Here is a 20,200-nt window from a genome sequence, read left to right on the forward strand (position 1 = left end):
AGTTGGAGTTGCTTGGACAGGCGAGTCGCAGCACTGCTCTCCAACGCTCCCCTTGCAAGTGAAATGTACACTGGTGTCTGTGTAGTTGCTTTCAGTAACAGGTTTTCTTTACCAGCAGGATAGACTTAAACCCAACACTATGGATCTTGTGCTAAGAGCTTGTGCTCCTCTGTCCTGTCTTTCAGTCCAGCTTTGTCCAGCCACTGGTATCTTTGTTGTATCTCAGCCACTTCTTCTATGTGCCAGCGGTACATACTGTGCAGGGGCCTGTCAGTGGCTTAACTCTCTTCGTTTGGCCAACTCATTATCCCAGCGGGGTATCTGATTACAGGCAAGTTGTAGGTATTGTTTGCTTGGATCTTTTTCTTGCCATTAAGCTGACTCCTTAGGACTTGCCTTACTCTCTGCAGGTATTTGATGGTTGCACCTTTCCTAGTGGCCTCTTCATTGTTCCTATTTACCTGTGGGATTTTCAGGTACATGCAGCTTTCCCTTAACTTGTAGCTGTCTGCAATTTTCCTTTCTAGTAGTACAATCCCCTCAGTTCTGACTACTTTACTTTTGTTTGTTACCATCCGACTACATTTCTCCAGTCTGAATGACATTCCAATGTCATTGCTGTATATCCTGGTGGTGTGGATAAGTGAATCAATGTCTCGTTCACTCCCGGCGTGCAGCTTGATGTCATCTATGTCGAGGAGGTGGCTGACGATTACTCCATTACATAGACTGGTATCCATAGCCAGTCTTGTTGATGATCTCACTGAGGGGATGTAGGCATATGCAGAACAGCAACTGGGACAGAGCATCTCCTTGGTAAACGTAGCACTTGATGGCAACTTGTGCAGTTGGATTGAAGTTGGCCTCTAGTGTTTTTTGCTACATCCCCATTGAATTCCTGATGAAGGATCTTGTATGCATGCCAGGATCCACATGTGGGACACTGAGTCATAGGCTATAGTCAATCCAGGCGATCTTGGAGTCTTGGGTGATGGCTTTGTCTACCAGTAGGTGGTCTTTCATCCCCTCTGGTGTTCCTGCAAATTCCTTTCTGTGCCCAAATCTGATGCCTGACAGCAGCTTCTGTGTGGTACTGAGGGAGATAGTTGTTTAGGACCGGTCCTTTCAGGAGATCCTTGGGGATCAGGACTGTCTGGATTTTGGTTAGCCATTCTGGGTGTGTCTGGTCCATTAGCAGCTATTTCATTTGTGGTGCCAGACGCTCATGGAGCGTAGTTAGCTTCTTCAGCCAGTATGGGCTGCGTTGTTATCCTATATGCTCTTCCAGTATTCCGCCATTTCCAGCCTTCCAGCCTTGTTTGGGTTTGTATTTTTTAGCTGTCACTGAGAGTATACCTTGGATGTTTAAATGGAGTACAGCTGGTTTATTCTCCATCTGCAGGTGGTTGGCCATGAAAATGTGCAGGTTTCTATTCATAGATATTCTATTCTGATGTTACAATGCTGATGTTAAACAATTTTTGCCTTCCATAATGGTTATATTTCTGGTGTTAATTATTGGTACATTATGATTATGTAAAGGTGACAATTTGGGTTTAAATACCATTTAATTTAGCAGCAGTACTAACCACTGCTCCACTGTGTTCACCTGTTAGAGCACTTTCATATTATTTAATTTTGTCTCTTAAATTTCTTTACAAAACTAAATAAAAAAATATGAAAATAAAGTATAGAATATGAACCCCTGAATTACTAGTTGTAAAAAATAAAGTCCTTCATGCAAGAGTCATTGGCTGGAAAGTAACACAACTGCACTGTAAAATATAACTTGTTGTTTCAACTTAAAAATATCAGGTACAGGGCTGCCTTAAAATTTTAAGTTAAGTCAAGAAATAGAGTTTGTTCTTGTAACACAACCAAATGTTATGTTGATGAAAAATCACATGTTGTCTAAACTTTCGTCTTAGTTTAGTTGACTGAGATTTGTTAGTCAGTTCAACTCCTTTAATTGTCATTTTTACTTGGGAAAACCCTTTCAGCTAAATTAAAATAATCTATTGTTAAAACTCTTGTGCTAGTTCAGTTGACTTGGGTTTTTTAGTTAATTCAAATACTTTAGTAGTTCTTTTAACTTAGGAATCTATTTTAGCTTAACTAACATAACCTGTTAGCTAAGTTGATTTAAGTTTATTAATTAACTGAGCCTTAAGGTAGCTGAGTGAACTTGTAAATCAGTTTCATTTTAATTATCAGAGTTGATTGACTGGATGTAAAGAAAAATGTGTATTAAACATCTTAAGTTGTTTTTTTTTTTTGTTTTTTTTAGCTTTCTAACATCCATTTCAGCAAAACTACCTGTTAGGTTCATCTTAGATCTCCGGTTTAAATATCTACATTTCTTCAAATTAATTTTCTGTTGCTTACAGAAAAAAATAAAAACCCACAGATTCCATTAAAGTGTATCTGATCATTTCAGGCAGAAAGTTTGTTTTAAGAACATGACAAGACAATTACTCATGAGCACCCAACATTCACCATTTATTGTGCCATCTTAGTCATCTGAGAAACAGAAAAATCAGTGACGTAGCTCATCAGGCTCACAATCCATCAAAACTCAAAGGCTGCTCCCTGTGAAACAATAAATTTGAACTTGGTCTTGAGCCCAGTTTGGGTGAAGATTAAATTCTGACCAATACTCTAGGAGCAGTAGTGATTCTTGTGAAGTAACAACATAAAGTCTGCATTAATGTAATGTATCAACGGGACACTTGCTATTTTAGAAAAGTTATTCTTTACATTTGCAAACTTTTTAAACTTCATTGTGCTCAGTCACACCTGTTAGCATAAAACGTGAAATATTAAAATAGTACAAAACCTTTGATAAGTGACAGTAAAGATCAGTTTATAACAACTAAGACATCAAACTCTTGTATTTGTCTTCGTTTACAATTGCAACAAATTCCACAGAACCAATATCTCTGAAAATGAGTGCATGCTTCTGAAACATTTGATAATATGGATATTTCAGAAACATCAGTTTGAGTCTGCTCAATTGCAAAACAAAGGAAAAACTACTGACTTGCATGAGATAAGCATCTGCAGAGTCCACCGTTATATTGTTGTTCACATAAGTTTCTTAAACCATGAACAAATGAGTAATTGTCTAATCTGGAATGTAAAGAGTGTAAAGAGTCTGTTTCTTAGACCATGCACTAGTGAGATGCACTGCCTTCCACCAATGTTCATTAGGACGTTCTGAATGACTTCAAAGATGTCCTTAAGTTCCTTTGGATAGTGTATGTTGAGGGCAAAAAGAAGGCCCATCAGCATGGAAATGGCACTTGAGACATCCCTCAGATTAGACAGGATTACTGCCGCCTCAAGGACAACCAACACATCGATGATGTCTTCTTCTTTCACCATCGCAATGCCAACTTTCATCCTCTTAGAAAACGTGTCTTCAATACCTGTCGGCTATAAAAGGGTTCAAAGACAAAAAAATAAAATAAAATTACACAATTACAATTACACAATATCCCTTGTGCTTAACAATTCATGTCTTTCCAAAGAAGAGCCATACTGATGCTTTGGATGATGGTGATTGGCTTTGGGTAACACTTATTAGTTGTTAAAGTTTTTTCAGAATGAGATATGCACCCCCATGTTACAAATCCATTTCTTGCTTTAAACAAAGACCATGTTCATAAATAACTGAGCATGTCTTCAAATGCAGAATGCAAACAACATTTTCAATTTAAATCTACTTATGCTAAATATTGGCTGTGCTCTAAACCAAATCTGGCTGAGAATACATGAAATGTGCAAACTGCAGCTACACTACAGGATCAGATTATGGCTCCATAGACAATGCTTCTTTAATCAGTTTATTGATTAAAGTTTATTTTTCCCCCTATATTAACAGCATGAAAAAAGAGCATATAGACATGGCTGAACAGGTTGCATAACTGGCACTGAATATCAACATCCAGCTTTACCCAGCTGCCCAATGACTCTCGGCCAGTAACCTTTAATTGCTTACCCAGTCTACACAGTCTCTTTTCCAGGGTCCAGGACATTTCACCAAAGTATTGCCCCCCACAGCTGTAGCAGCCACTGCAGCCCCTTAAATATCCTAATATCTCTGCCATTACAATATACAATGTGAGAAATCAAACGTAAAGCTGAAGTGAACAGTACAGCAACGAAATGTCAAAGACCCTGGTGAAGACATGAATAAACACAAGACACTAATAATATCAATGCTAGCTTGCCAGTTAGTTTCTCTGAAACCCAGACCAAATCCAGTGTCAAAGATCTTGTAATAATACATTTGGTGAGGAAAAAGTACACATGTTATCATGTGGCATCTATTGTTTCATAGATGCCACATGTTTCATTTAAAATCCACTGTGGTGCTGTCATTATTAAATTTACTAAAAGAAACAATGCTAACCTTCACAGTCTTGAAAGTGTGTGAGGGCTCTTCCTTTAGAAAATGAGGTCCTCTGTCCTCTTCCTTTGTGTAGGGCTCTGGTCAAAGAAGTCAAAAACAAAAAAACATTTTTTAAACAGTGTTTATGAAGCATGTAGACAGCTCCAAATTCACAGCTTTTTGATGCATAATTCCATCAATATATGATTATCATTGGAGATTTTGAATCAGGCTTATCAGGACATTCAAGTAGAATATGATATCCAACCTACCACCAATATACACAGATTCTGTAAAAGTTACCACACTAAATGTCCAGTTGTGAAATATGATGACTGACTTTACTTATCAGCTTTCTTTCAATGAGTTCATCAGTTGAACTGGATAACCTAAAACTTAAACAAAGGATTAGATTTCGCAGTTGAACACTTACATCATCATTGAAGCATTTTATGAGCCTAGTTAGCCCTCCTATGCCGCTCTTGATTTTGTACAGCTCCACGAACCTCTCCATAATGGTCAAGCACAGCAAAAAGGAACCCTTTCAGGTCAACAGATGTAAGACGGGCAAATTCTGCTTCAACCTGAGCAATAGAAGAAGAGGGGTGGAGAGTACAGGCAGAATAAAAAAAAGATTCTTTGAGACCCAAATTTAAGCAAACAGTCATCTGAGGCCCATTAGAGAAAACACAAACACACAAAAGCAAACAAACAAAAAGATGCACTTTACCTGCCGTTCAGCAAACAAGGAAGTTCAGAGAACAATAAGCTCTGTCTTGAAATCTTTTAAAGTAGAATGATTGTGAAAATGACTTATGTGATGTAAAACTTTAGTAAACGTGCGATTAAAAGAACACTGAGTAAAAGGACAAGTAACAGTTTCCTTATTCCTCAGATGTTTACCTTGATGAGCAATACTGTTTTAGTCCAACTGCCTCATTAAAGTTACACAACAGGCTTTTTACATTAAAGCCAGCAAGTCCATTACATACTCCCTTTTTAGATCTGAAATACTGTGCACATTCTGTGTATATGTAGTGGACAGCAATTTACCCAAAAGAGCGCAAAGTTTGCAAGTCCACCTCATTTAAATGACAAAGTCAGACGTGATCATCTAGACCTGTGAAAATAAATTAATGACAAACTTGCAGTTATGGATGTTATTACAACCACAAGAACCTAAACAGTCTGCTCCATTGCTTTTGTTAATGAATCATTTGTTGGTAGCACGTCTGAATATTTAGTTTATGCCACCTGCATGTGATCATCAATAGTGCCATATTACTTCTTAAGAAGTACCCTCACACTACAATCTTTATATCATTTGTTCTACAGAGCTATTAAGTTACAATATAATCTGAGGTGTTTCCAGTATGACAAAATGCACAAATTGTAACTTACCATTTGACTCCACTGACAAAAATAAATCCCCAGCATCAAGTTTGGCTTCACAGACCTAAAATAAGTAAAATAAAAATATATGTTATAATTATATTGTTTTCGCCATTTATTCATGTTTGCTAATTTTCTGACATATAAACAATGTTAGTTTTGTTACAATACAGAGAATGCAGTTTAATTAAAAGGTAAATTATGCAAAAAAAAAAAGTTAGTATGGAAACTCACACAATCTGGTCATACTGATCACAAGAGTTCAAAAATAAGTCAAAATAGTGAGCTGTTGTTAAGCATAAAGCATTTCAGGGTAACAAATAACTGCACAATAGAATTAAAGCAAAAAATAAGCACACTGGAGGACTATCTGATAAAAACTAATATAATGCTGGTTTGTAGACCATATTTTGTCTCAGTCCTCAGTGCACTCTTGCAGCTTAGCATGCAGCAGTTAATAACAACTTAAGTGATTACATAGGGGTAAACAGATGACAACAAGCATCGGAGTCCTGCCAAAAGGTTCTTTTTGAACCCAGTCAGTTATTGGAAATATTGCCAAAATGAACTGCCACCAAAATACAACAGCCTGTGAACGTGAAAGAAATTCACAAGTACAGAGACAATATGAAATAAGCTTTATTAATTAGCTGAGTTAGCTTGCTAATATCGCAACAGTGGTTGAGTGCACAACCTTAAAGCTAGCGGCACAATACTTGTGATTTGGTCAGTGCCACATTAAACCCATAAAAAAGGCCATGTGTCAGTTTATTAGGTCAAGTTTGGTCATGACACACAAGCTGGACCTTGTCGGCTAAAGTTACATTAGCTAAAGCAAACATTTCGGTAAAAGAGAAAAACACACATCATGCCATAAATTCAAAACATGTTCCAACTTTTGTAGCTCTCTTTCCTTATAGTTATAACCAATGTTACTCACCTTGAAAGCATATTCCAAAGAAGACGATTAGAAAACGTCCAAGTAAAGTGAGCATGTCGTTAACCGCCAATTCCCCATGATGCACCTCGGTAGCAGTCACGTGAGGCAGTTTTGAATCCTGCTGTGCTCAACAACTTCAGTCATCTATCGTCAAACTGATATAGAATAATATGTTGAAATAACAAACAGCTAGAATTACATTTTACAGTGTGGTGGCATTATACTGATTCTGTAATAATTAATGAAGCGATTAAGATCCTTTATTGGTTCTGAAAGGCTCTTCATAGGTGGACATTTGGACATCTAGCTGTGCCCGTCATATGAGAATGGCTTTTACGTGTTATGAATTCATTTACAAGTAACTGGTTATTGCACTGTGAAAATAATTAGGTACATTTCATATTCCTCTGTGAGCAGGATGTGACATAAATAGCTTTTTTTCCATGTTAAATTTTACACAAGTGGGTAACATTACTACATAAAAATATATCCAAACAAGCTGTGAAATGTGAAAGGTAATCTGATCCTCAGTTTGCTCACTTGTCTGATGTTGGAAAGAAAGATTTCATTGTCAAATGGACTAAATTAAACAGCCCAGCAGTCACTGGCAATGATGGGCTGTGTGTTAGAAAGTATCACAAATTTGTATGTATTATATTGAATGGACTAGAACAGAGGAAATGAGTGGAACAAGCAAAGTGTAGCAATTACACATTAGACTTTGATAGCAAAATGAAAATCCATGTAAAGCCAGTGAGGACGAACTGAGCACAATATGTGTTTATGTCGCCAAACCTTTTCATGTATTTGTCTTGGAGGACAATGTCCATTCAAACGGGCAACAATAGAGAGGAAGTGACATAAGCGACACCTTTCCTCCCTTTTCAAAATGCATAACTGATTATGACATGTGCGATATTATTGTAGAACCAGCCATTTGCATTTCACTGTGGTGAAATGAACTCATTTCATGGTCTGCTGGGTGGTTCAGGCAGTCCACAAATGAGCTAGAATTTCCACTGGCCCAGTATTTGCATGGTTGGGGCACTGGACAGTGAAAGGGGTGTATGGAGAAATGTGAAAATTAAGTCTATAATGCCTGGTTGCAGTTCACATTAGTGCCAAGAGATTTGCATATCACTTTGCTTAACGTGCAGTAGAAAGAGATCGATTATTCTGCAAGCTTTTGAGCACAGACAAGGCAAATATTGGAAGGTCTTCTGTCATCGATGTCAATCTCACCCTCCTGGAATGAGCTCAGATTTCCATATCAATTCTGTGATATTGGTAATAGGCAAACAAGGCCATCAGTGAGGAGACTGCCAAGCACTACTACAATCTAAAGTCCATTTTAAAGCTTAAATAACATCTGGGTTGCTTCACAACAGTGTACAGAAACACTGAAAGTATAGTTTTTGTCAAATTACACAGGGGCTCTTGCTTTCACCTTCACATCTTTATTTACAACCATCTTAAAATCACAAACTGATCTAATGAACATGATACTTAGATAGAACACAGCATCAGAAAACAGTGAAAACAAACTGTACACAAAAAGAATCCAGACAGGTGCTAACAACTACACCATCTTGCATCCTTAATAGCGTTCTGCTCAACCAATTAGTAGAGCACATTTTCAGGCCCTATATCTAACTAAGGCTTTCACTGAAATTCACCTACCTTATTGAGTCTTTTCTACCAGTTGGTTTACATCTGTAATGCCCAAAAAATCCACCAGAAGGCACTGTGAATGTAAACGGTTGGCTCTTCTTATCCCTCTCCCAACCAGGAAGTCAGAAACAAAAAACCATCCAACATATTTTGAGTGTTTTTGATGAAACTAAGGTAGGAAGATATAATTTTTTGATATATGACAGTGTTAGAGGACTTACTAAACAGATGTATGTTACTTGACAGCATTAAAAAAGTGAAATTAAATGTTTAATAATTTTTTTAAAAAGTGGTCAACCAAACGGTTGATTTGTCCCTTTATGGTGCTAATGCTAACATAACCTAAATGTTATTAAAATAGATTATTTGACATAAAATCAGATCACTAGACCCATTTTTTTATCCATTGCTATTGATAAATCACATTAAGTGTTAGCACAGCAAGAACATGATGAAATAATTTCCTCAGTAAGTTATTTTTGTAACTTTCTGAGTTAATATTAGTAAATATTGTAAAAATCAAGAATAACACATTGTTAGGTTTTGTATTGTTGATTGTCATTTATGCTTAGAAATATCTACTCATATATGCTTAGAGTTTTATAATTAGTTGTAGATTGATAGAGGTTTGATCCTTAGTAGTCTGCAGACACACGTTGTTTGCATTCCAGAGCACTCTGGCTTTCACACCCACATCTTGGGAGCATGGGAGAGGCCGTGCCTTGTCTTATTGTTTTATGGTATAGCAGGACACCTACTCTGTATCTGGTTAAGCATAAGAGTCTTTTGTTTAGATGGACCGCGAGACTCCTGGCACCAGCTTTGGGGAGTCTTCCTGGGGTCACATCTTGACCCCCCCCCCCCCCCCTCCCCACACACACACACACACACACACACACACACACACGGTATTCTTTGTTCACATGTATACCTATGTAAGATGTCATATGTTAATGAACCTATGCATATTCATGTAACCACAATAAAAGGAGTGCTATGGGGAACCTGGTTGGGAGTCTGACGGAGGTCAAGTGGGTGGAACGACACTTGGCTCCAGACAGGCCTCCCTCATGCATGAGTAACACAAAGAACGTTGCCTACTTGTGTCTTGTTCTTGCTGTGTAATTACATTGCCTTCAACATCACACGTGGAAATCACAAATATCACAACTGATTACCTTTTAATCAAATTACAGTAGCTGGTTAATCAATTCCAGCTACAAGAGGGACTGTGCCCTTACTAAGTTGTCAAAATTATAATTTCATGTTTAACAAGTACTATATGGTCGCTAAACAGTTATATGGCTAAAAATCACATGGGTCTGTGGCATGATACTCATGATACCATCCACCTTCAACCACAGTGTGTTTGAGGTCATGGTTTCATATGAAGCCACAAGGGCTGGCACTCTCCACCAGTATATTGCCAACAAAGCAGTTGAGTGGGGCTTTAAATTGTTCTGCCAAACAAGTTCATCTGGCATCATCCACGACTTGCAGCTGTATCAAGGGGGGTCTACATTCTTCAGTGCTCCCCTCAGTGAAAAGGAACAGAAGCTACCTCTAAGGGGCCAAAGTTGTAAAAAAACAAAAAACACTATGCAAACCCATAAAAGAACCTCAGCTCTTCACAAGTTTCAGCTTGGTCCAGAACTTGCACACCTCCTTGGGTGTCAGGTGCATTGGTACTGTATGACCAAACTGCACTGGTGGAGCTCCCCTGATGGCAGACAAAGACCTGATGACGAAGGTCCATGGAGCCTATGATTACAGGCTCTGATGAAGGTCTGATTGCAATAAAATGGTTTGACACCAAATGTGTCAACCTCCTAAATAATGCCTGTGGGTTCATGCCTCTTTCATCGGTCAAACGGTGGAGCAAAGAGTCCAATGCAAAGATCACCATCCCATGCCCATCACTCATCCCTGTATATAATTAGCATATGGGAGGAATCAAGCTTTCTGATATGATATTACACCTGTATAAGTTACAAGTTAAGGACATGGCATATTCCACTGTTCGGATACATCCTTGACTTGAATACCTGGTCTACAAGAGGGACTGTGCCCTACTGGAAACCGCGGCTCTCAAAAGGTTTCTGCTTGGCTGTGTCTGAACCAAGTTAACAAGCCAGCATCTAGAGTTGGACAACCCTGATTCAGCTCTCCAAGACCACAGAATAAATGCTACACCCTAAGACCCCAACGACCAAAACCACAAGCAGATGTGCTTGATTTGCACAATTTTTATTTTATTTTTTTTTAAACAAAAATGATTTTGCACAGTAGCATTCAATCAGAAGTGGCCTGAATGTGAGTATTTTGTGCTGTTGCACATTTTTCACATTGTTGTTTGATATAATAGTTTCCTTTGATGGAATGAAAACACCAATGGTCACTGGCATGCTACTAGAAATAAACTGTATCCAATGCCCTGAATAGTTTTTGTTATTAATTTAATTATAATTTGGCCCTTTATTGGTCTGTCAGCACATCACGGCCAGTCTGCCTCCCACTTTGGACCCCCACCAATTTGCCCACAGGACTAATCGATCCACCGAGGACGCTATCACCATAGCGCTCCACACTGCGCTGAGTCACCTGGAGCACCGAGGAAGCTATGTGAGAATGCTCTTCCTGGACTTCAGCTCAGCATTCAATCATATCATCCCGGAGATCCTGGTCCAGAAACTGTCTCACCTGGGACTCTCCACCCCCATCTGCCTCTGGATCAAGGACTTCCTGACAAACAGACCACAGTCTGTCAGACTCGGCCCCCACCTGTCTAGCACCATCACACTCAGCACCGGGTCTCCACAAGGATGTGTTCTGAGTCCCCTCCTGTTTACGCTCTACACATCCGACTGCTCCCCTACCCATCTCTCAAACACCATCATAAAGTTTGCGGACGACACCACTGTGGTTGGACTCATCTCAAGGGGGGATGAGTCGGACTACAGAGATGAGGTCAACAGACTGACTGAGTGGTGTTCAGTTAACAACCTCCAACTGAACACCACGAAAACTAAAGAACTCATCTTGGACTTCAGGAAGGGCAGAGCAGACCCGGCCCCTCTTTACATTCACGGGAACCGTGTGGAGAGGGTACACTCCATGAGGTTTCTGGGCGTGCAGATCTCTGATGATCTCTCCTGGACTGCAAATACCACTGCGGTGGTAAAAAAGGCCCAGCAGCGTCTCCACTTTCTGAGAGTGCTCAGGAGGAACAACCTGGAGGACAGGCTGCTGGTGACATTCTACAGAGCCACCATAGAGAGCATCCTAACGTACGGCATAACAACATGGTATGCAGGGTGCTCAGCTGCAGACAGGAAAGTTCTGCAGAGGGTCATCAACACAGCCCAGAAGATCACTGGCTGCTCTCTGCCCAGCCTGGAGGTCATTGCAAACTCCCGGTACCTCAGCAGAGCTGGCAATATCATCGAGGACCATTCTCACCATTACCATCAGGCCGACGGTACAGGTCACATAAAACCAGGACAAACAGATTCAGGGATAGCTTCTTTCCCAGAGCTATCACCGTTGTAAATAAGCACAAAAACGATTGAACCTGCTTAGCCATACCATACTGTCACTGTCATTATATTATGCTGCTATTCATACTGTCATACTGTCATTATATTAATGCTGCTATCCTGTAAATATCATACTTTACTTTTGTTGAGTACTTACGTTTGTTTTATTGTACCTTTTATATTTTACATTTATATTTATTATTGCATTTTGCACCAAGGGAATGGCACTCCAATTTCGTTGTACCCTGTACAATGACAATAAAGGCTATTCTATTCTATTCTATTCTATTCTATTTGATTTTTTCAACTGTATTATCTACTGTACTTGTATTTGCATGACATTTCATACTTTTACCATGTAGGGACATGTCAACCATTTGGTAGAGATCAATACTTTAAAAACTACAGGGTCTATTGAAAAAAAAAAATATTGATTGTGGTTATTCCTCACCCAAGTCAATAAGAAATGCAAACAAAAAATTAAAAAACTTTGTAATTCAGGTACTTAACTACCTTAAAATATATATATTTTTTTGTTTATGTTGTTTCTAGTATGTTAATGCATCAAATATCATTTTGTATGAGTTTTTTCCCAGTGGACAAGAGGGTGGTTTTCCCTGAACAGTGAAAGGGGCCTGACTGTTGTTTGTGTTCATCTGAGGAACAAATTTCCTAGAGTCTCTGTTGGGGTAGGGTACCGGAAGGAGGCTCTGCTGGGAAGTCCACTGTATTCATATGGAACTTCTATACTTACAGTATGTGGACAATCAATATTATATGCTAACATGATATATTTTTATGTGTTGAGTTGAAAATGTGGACCTAAAATGCACATTAATGGAACAGAATTAAAGATCAAAGTTTACCTTTAAAAAAAACACTGAAGGACTAAAGAAAATCCATAAAGCCACACGAAGGAAACCCGGGCAACAAACAGTATGACCAAACAACAAATACAAGTAGACTGAGGATTTAAATAGTCACATGAAGTCACCAGGAAGAGACACACAGCTGAGGAAAAAACATAGCACAGGTGAACAGATTTAAGATAATGAGACAAAGGGGAATTATAACTGAATAAAAAGCACAAGAGACAAATGCTACTAAAATAACACAGGAAATAATTTTAAAAAATGAGACCACAAATCATAGATGAACACTTAAACAAAATACAGGGCTCGAGCGGCAGTTTGTGACTGGACTGCAATGGCTACTCAGGTAGAGGAAGATGATGACATGGATTTGAATGATCGGACTCAAGCAGTTAATGGAAGAGGTCGAAGAAGTGGAAACAGTCGAGAGAATGAAAGTTTGGGACACAGAATAGTAAATGAACTCTAAAACACAACAGTTCGGATGAAGGGACCACTGTAGTCTGCAAAAGGATTGTTCAGAGAAGAACATGACAGCATCCAACTTAGTCCGATAACTTTACCCAGGTAGCTTAAAAGAAGATTGGTGATATTCCACTTGCAAAAACCCTTTAAGAATTTACTGATTTACAATTTACTGATTGTTTGCAAGACTGAGGAGCAGAAAAACAAAGTCTTATATACTGACACTATCTGTTAAAAAAACCCAAACTAAAACAGAAAAGGATTATAGGAGAGAATGAAGTAAAGAGAGGGGTAATAACAGAGTTACCAATAAATGGAGAACTAGAAAAGCTTAAACGGAGCATTCATGGTGTGGAGGTGGGTTGAGTAAAAAGATTGTTGAAAACGATTAATGGTGAAAGAGTTGAAAATATGTCTATAATGATGGAATTTCAAGTAGACTTGTAGTCAAGACCGCCTAATCCGAGACCAAGACAAGACCAAGACCAGAGGGTATCGAGACCAAGACAAGACCAAGTTGAGACGAGACCAAGACCGAGACCAAGTCGAGACGAGACCAAGACCAAAACCAAGACCGAGACAAAAAAAGTCTTTAAACTGCAGCCAGATGCTGCTTCGTTTACGGGTGTCAGGGATATTTATGTGTTTTTGCTTTCGCACAGCCCTCCTCACCGCTGTCTACTGTCTCGCTCACTTACTGAGAGGACAGACGCACGCTCCACTTGACTGTCGCGTCTCTCACCCTCTGTTTTTCACATAATGATATTATCCTATATCCTCGCATGTGATTGGCCACAATATGGAGGGATTGGAGCATAACTGAGCCACTGTGTGAGAGCTGAGCAGCGAAAGGAAATTAAGTGAGGGTAGAAATGACTGAAAGATTATTAGGCTCTGTTTTGAGTTTTGTTCAAAAAAGAATGACTTCATATATATATATATATATATATATATATGTATGTATTACTTCTATATACATATGCAGGACACCTTAAACTAGTTTTTTTAATTAAGCAGCAAGGCAGAACAAAGTCGGGCCTGTATCAAGACACAGGGACTAAACCCCAATTCATCCAGACCCAGAACTGATCCGGAATTAAAACAGGACTACAACATGTGAAGAGGAGAAATATTTTACTGCTATTATTTGCTGCTATTTTTATAATCATCATTACCATTTCATTATTAATAGTGATGTTGCATCCAGATGCATTCAGATGTTCAAATATATTGGTATTATATTAGTCTTTATTACAGGTCCAGTAAGAACCACTTTAAACTGTTGAGTTGAATCTATAATTTTAAATGCTTTTCAATGCTCCTATAATCTTAAATGTTTCTGTGCAGACTGCAGGGACAGGAAATATACTCTGTGTAAAAGGAGACAGGAAGTTACATGTTTTTGAAGTTGCATGCTTTGCAAAAGTGAAACCGAAAGCAGAGTCTGAGTGCAAGTACTGTGAGTAGGTTATGAAACTGTAGTATTTTATTATGCATTTATATCTTTGGATTAAGCTTTTAGTAGAGGCTTTTGATTAAAACATTTATTCAGTAGATTACATATATAGTTCCAGTTAGGTTATTGCATGTAAGGATGAGCCTCTGTTCTGGTGAAAGGTCAGAAGTGCAATGGGTGAGATGAGAGAGCATTTAAGGACGAGACACACATACACACACATAGTTTCAGTTGTGTACGTGCTGGCCTTCTGTCTGGTGGAAAGGTTACAAGGGTTAGCTGATGAAGTGAAGGGTGAAATACAGGGCAGCAGAAGCTGACACCCACATACACACACATATTAGGTAGATTCATTTATATAGGTAAGAGTTTAATCATGTTTTGCTTGCAACTGCAAAATTGTGCCTGCATATGTGACAGTTTGTGCAGAACGTGTGCCTGATGTTCCAGACAGATAAGCCTGGGCAGGATGGTGACAGGAAGCACCTGGGTTCGAGCCGAAGACAATGTTCTTTTTAAACTATGTTAAAAGTTGTCAACTGAACGGTTGTGGTTTTGGATTGACGTATGCTGTACTGGATCTGCCTGGCAACAGAAGAGGGGGCTGTACTATTTTCAACCCTGTAAAGTCTTTGTTCTGACTATTGTGAGACAGTTCAACCCTGAATCTACACAAGTGTTGGACTCCACATGTGTGTGCATTAAAATCTTCGTCTAATTGCACCAGGCCGGATCAGTGGTCATTATTTTGGATTCCTCCTCAATATCTGAACCCTTAACAAACAGTAACCAAGACAGAACCAGAATCAGAACTAGATGATAGTAGCACTGAAAATCATCATAGACCTGCACTACACTTATTTTTTAATTCTACCAAAGTCCACTATTTAGATTCTGAAAAGTTTATATAATTATTTAGCCTTGTTGTGCAAACAAGCCTGCATAACTTAATAAATATAGAATTTGAAAAGTAACAAATGGTATCTAAAAAGAAACACTAGGTACTAGATACATGTTCTGATGAGTTTTGGCAAACAACCATTTGACTAACATGTGTGTCTCACCTGCTCTTGTTCCATCTCTGTTCTGTCCTCATTCTCCTCTCTCTCCCTCTCTGCTCCTCTCTCTCTCCCTCCCTCTCTGCTCCTCTCTCTCTCCCTCCCTCTCTGCTCCTCTCTCTCTCCCTCCCTCTCTGCTCCTCTCTCTCTCTCCCTCTCTGCTCCTCTCTCTCTCTCCCTCTCTGCTCCTCTCTCTCTCTCCCTCTCTGCTCCTCTCTCTCTCCCTCTCTGTTCCTCTCTCTCCCTCTTTGTGCTGACAATCAAGCCAAACACCAACATCATCAAATATACAGTTGAAACCAGATATTTATAAACTCTTCAGATAAAAACACTTTTTTAATTGTAACATCAAATCAGACTAAATGTTTATTTTTTTAGATTGATAAATATAAAAACATATTTGTTAACTTTAAGAGTAAAGAGAGAAACTATCTGTATTTCTTAATTGCAAATGGCACCAAATTGTATTCAAAACTGAGCCACACTTATGGAGCTCCACAATTCTTTTCCTGGTGTTTTGGTTGACATCTCTTGTTTTTCCCATTTCAAAGAAACAGGCTCTGTGTTTTGCCTTATATGCATCCACAGGTGTGCCACCAATTTACTCACATGGACTCTACTAACCTATCAGAAGCTTCTTCAACTCAAAATGGAATGGTCTGGAGTTTTCTTATTAATTAACACTAAACTTAGTGTATATGTACTCCTAAATTTGATGAAAGTGATTAAAATAGACAGCTCCCTCTTTTTATTCTGACATTTAACTAATTCAAAAGATATTTCAACATTTATTTATCTAAAACAAAAGTTTACTCTAAATTGATGTTTAACAGTAAAAAAAAGTTTTTATGTTTTCTCCCTAAAGTGTAAATATCTGGTTTCATCTGTGAATATACTGCTGTGTATTGAAATTCCTCTTGTTTTGCATAGATATACTGAACAACATACAAAGCATAATATATAAAATAACATCTACCTGAGTTTTTTCTTTGAAAGAAGCTCCTTATGTCCATTGTTGTGTACATCAGTACACAATTGAAACCGATTTAGAGAGTTTGTTTAGCCGTGGAGGGAAACAACTGAAAATATGAAATGTAAGCTAAGACTTTCTAAAAAATCAGCATTGTTGTTCGGCTTTTTATTTATCCATTTGTTGATTCACTTGAAGAGCAAGTAACGCAACCAAGTGATCGGTTTGATATCAATCTTTTGTGATACACCGTCATATTTACATTATTAGTTCAGTACGAATGATTTGCTTTGGTACCTGGTCAAACTTAAGCTGTCCTCTGTCTGCAGCAAACTCGCAGGCAGCAGCTTCTCCCCCCTCGCTCACATGGGTGCTGTGCTCAGTCGCCCAGTGCCTGAGCTCGGATCATACCAAAATTAGGAGGAATTTACGACGGTGCGCTCTGTGCTTCGTGTGTTGTTTTTGTTTTATACAGTTGTCAGCCAGGCATCTAACTAACAAATTACACTCCAAAAAACCCCATGCTTCTGAAAAAATGACCCGGGCTTAAGCCCAGTAAGCCACCCCCCACCCCCCGCTCCATTGATGGTTGACTCCAAATCTCCCGAACACTATGTCGATTTGAGAACGGAAGACCGAAACAGCGAGACCAAGACCGAGACCAAGACAAAAGTCCGTCGAGACCAAGACAAGACCAAGACAAAAGTCCGTCGAGACCAAGACCAAGACAAAAGTCCGTCGAGACCAAGACCAAGACAAAAGTCCGTCGAGACCAAGACGAGACCAAGACCACGTAAAAGTGGTCCACGTAAAAGACCGGTCTCGAGACATCCAACTCTAATTTCAAGGAAACATACTTCCAGAGAGGACTAAAATAGGATTTTCAGCCAGTTAGGCCTTAATCAATGGATGAACTTCATATCCACTGTTACGTTATCGGCCTAAGGGTAAATTGAATGTAACAAGAAATGTGGGTGGTGGCCAGGACAGAGGGCAGGTGGCTGTCATCTGGTGGTTAAGAACTTGCTGTTCAGCCAATTATCCAATCCTGGAACAGGAATGAATTCAATCCAACCACTCAGCAGGCACTGGTCTCCATTCAGACACACCCATGTCCACACATGAGAGGGAGGCGAGGGAGAGAAAAACCCACAAGCATCCTCTGGTGGGAGGAGTCACACACACACACACACACACACACACACATATGACCCACATGATCATGGTCATGACATCATTTAAATGGAAAAGTATTTTGGTGTGGCAGTTGTAATGCATATAGCTCATCATGGGGTACTAATAATGATTGTAATGGAACAGTAATTGAAGAATTAATGGACGATAAAAATCTTATAGGTCTAAATGATGGGACAGGTACAAGGACTGAGTACATGGCAGGTAGTTAAAGATACAGCACTAGGCAGGGATCACTATCCTATAATAATAGGATAATATTGAGTGGTCGACTCTCTTCGTTATTACCTTTTGGGGGCCCTTTCACCCTGGTCATGGCTGATTTCCTCTCCCACTTGCGGGAGGGTGGGGAGGCTAGGGTGGACAGCTCCCTGGCCTAAGTTAGGTGAAGGAGGTATGCGGCAGGGTGTGGTTTTTATGCTGTATATAAAAAAAACACTTAACAAACTGCAATCCTGTGGTCATTGAGTCCTTCATTATTACAGGGGTACTTCAGGAACGAGGCAGACACCTCTAACTAGGCCTGGGTATCGTCACTGATTTCTATAATTGATTGATGCCGATTTACAAGGTCTGGTTTTGATTCAGAGGTGTGAGCATCACAGCAGATGTCTTTGTGTCAAACTAACTGAGGATAAAACAGAAAAACATGAAGGAGATTTTCCTGGCCTGGCTTTTTATAGCAGATAACCTTAAAAATATTCTGCAGTAGAAGAAAAACAGAAGAAAACCATTAATCAACATATGAACATTACCTGATGCTGCTGAAGTGAAGCAGGGCAACGTTACAGAGGTTTAATTAGAAACACAGCTAAGCGTTTTGCAATTTTGCATCATTTGAAAAAAATTAAAACGCATTGAACAGCAAAAATGAGGCTTTCTTGTTGGAAACTGACAGCACTGAACACAACAGTAGACTGGTATGTATTAAGAAAGCGAATAATGCAGAAAACAGAGATTTGATGGTAAACTGGTCTCTGAGTACACTGAGAGAGAGAGAGAGAGAGAGAGAGAGAGAGAGAGAGAGAGAGAGAGCTGTGCAGGAAATGTGATTAAACATTAAATTAGGAACATGTTAGGATACTGGGTTTCTGGGTTTGTGCTCCCTCTGTTGATCCCTGGTGTTAGTGTTCCCCTGTCTCGTCAGGTTAATCAGGTCCAGCTATGTCTCCCACCTGTGTGTGATTTCCCAGTGTCCCTCTGTGTATTTATAGTGTGTGTCTGCCTCTGTTCCTCGTCGCGTCGTCTGTATTCATCCTCTGCGTTCATTCCCTGTGTTCTCTACATTACTCCGTGAATCCTCTGCATGCTCTCCCTGCTGTCCTCCCTTTGTGTTCAGGTTTGCTCTTCTATGGTTTAGTTTCTCCCAGTTTAGTTTCTCCTTAGTTCTGTTTTGCCATCCCCACTTTGTATTCTGTATTCTTAATAAGCCACCCTCACATCTTAGTAAGTGCTGCATTTGAGTCCTCCTTTCCACACATCACACGGCTGCTGCCCCAGTCGTGACAAATATTGGACTGCATTGATATAGCGCTTTTCGAGACCCTCAAAGCGCTTTACAATTCCACTATTCATTCACTCTCACATTCACACACTGGTGGAGGCAGCTACAGTAGTAGCCACAGCTGCCCTGGGGCAGACTGACAGAGGCGAGGCTGCCATATTGCACCATCGGCCCCTCTGGCCAACACCAGGTGGTAGGTGAAGTGTCTTGCCCAAGGACACAACGACCGAGAGTGTCCGAGCCGGGGCTCGAACCGGCAACCTGCTGATTACAAGACGAACTGCCAACTCTTGAGCCACGATCGCCCTAAATAACATTATTTGATGTAAAAAATGTTTATAAGAATCATTTTATATGTTTTTCCATAGCATTACATTTGAATTTAACAGTTCAATCTTTCAAATAACGGACAAATATTTGTGAAATCATGATACATTTATGAATGTATTTTGTCTGTACATATGCATATGTACAGACAAATATATGTAAAAAACAAGAAAATTATGATTTATTACATTTACAGTGATTTTACGTTATTTTACATTTGAAATGTAAAATCAGTCTATTTATGTATGTAACACTTTTACCACCGGCTCGTGTAACAAAACCCACCTTATGCCTTCGGGTGAAGTCTTAACCCTGGTTAAACATTCTGTGATAAAAGATACATCTCGAAAAGTAAATATCAGTCTAGGGTATCGTATGATTCTCTCGTCTAAATAATCAGTTGGAGGCTACGGGAAATACAC

The 20,200-nt window shown here is 39.3% G+C and overlaps 1 protein-coding gene across 2 annotated transcripts in view; it reads right to left on the bottom strand.

The window, feature by feature from the left end:
* Positions 1–20,200, bottom strand: part of LOC100695424 (uncharacterized) — a 48,877-nt gene that overhangs the window by 27,854 nt on the left and 823 nt on the right. The gene's annotated exons all lie outside the window — the stretch shown is intronic.

The sequence above is a fragment of the Oreochromis niloticus genome, linkage group LG23, assembly GCF_001858045.2.
Source record: "Oreochromis niloticus isolate F11D_XX linkage group LG23, O_niloticus_UMD_NMBU, whole genome shotgun sequence".
In the NCBI taxonomy this organism is placed as follows: Eukaryota; Metazoa; Chordata; class Actinopteri; order Cichliformes; family Cichlidae; genus Oreochromis; species Oreochromis niloticus.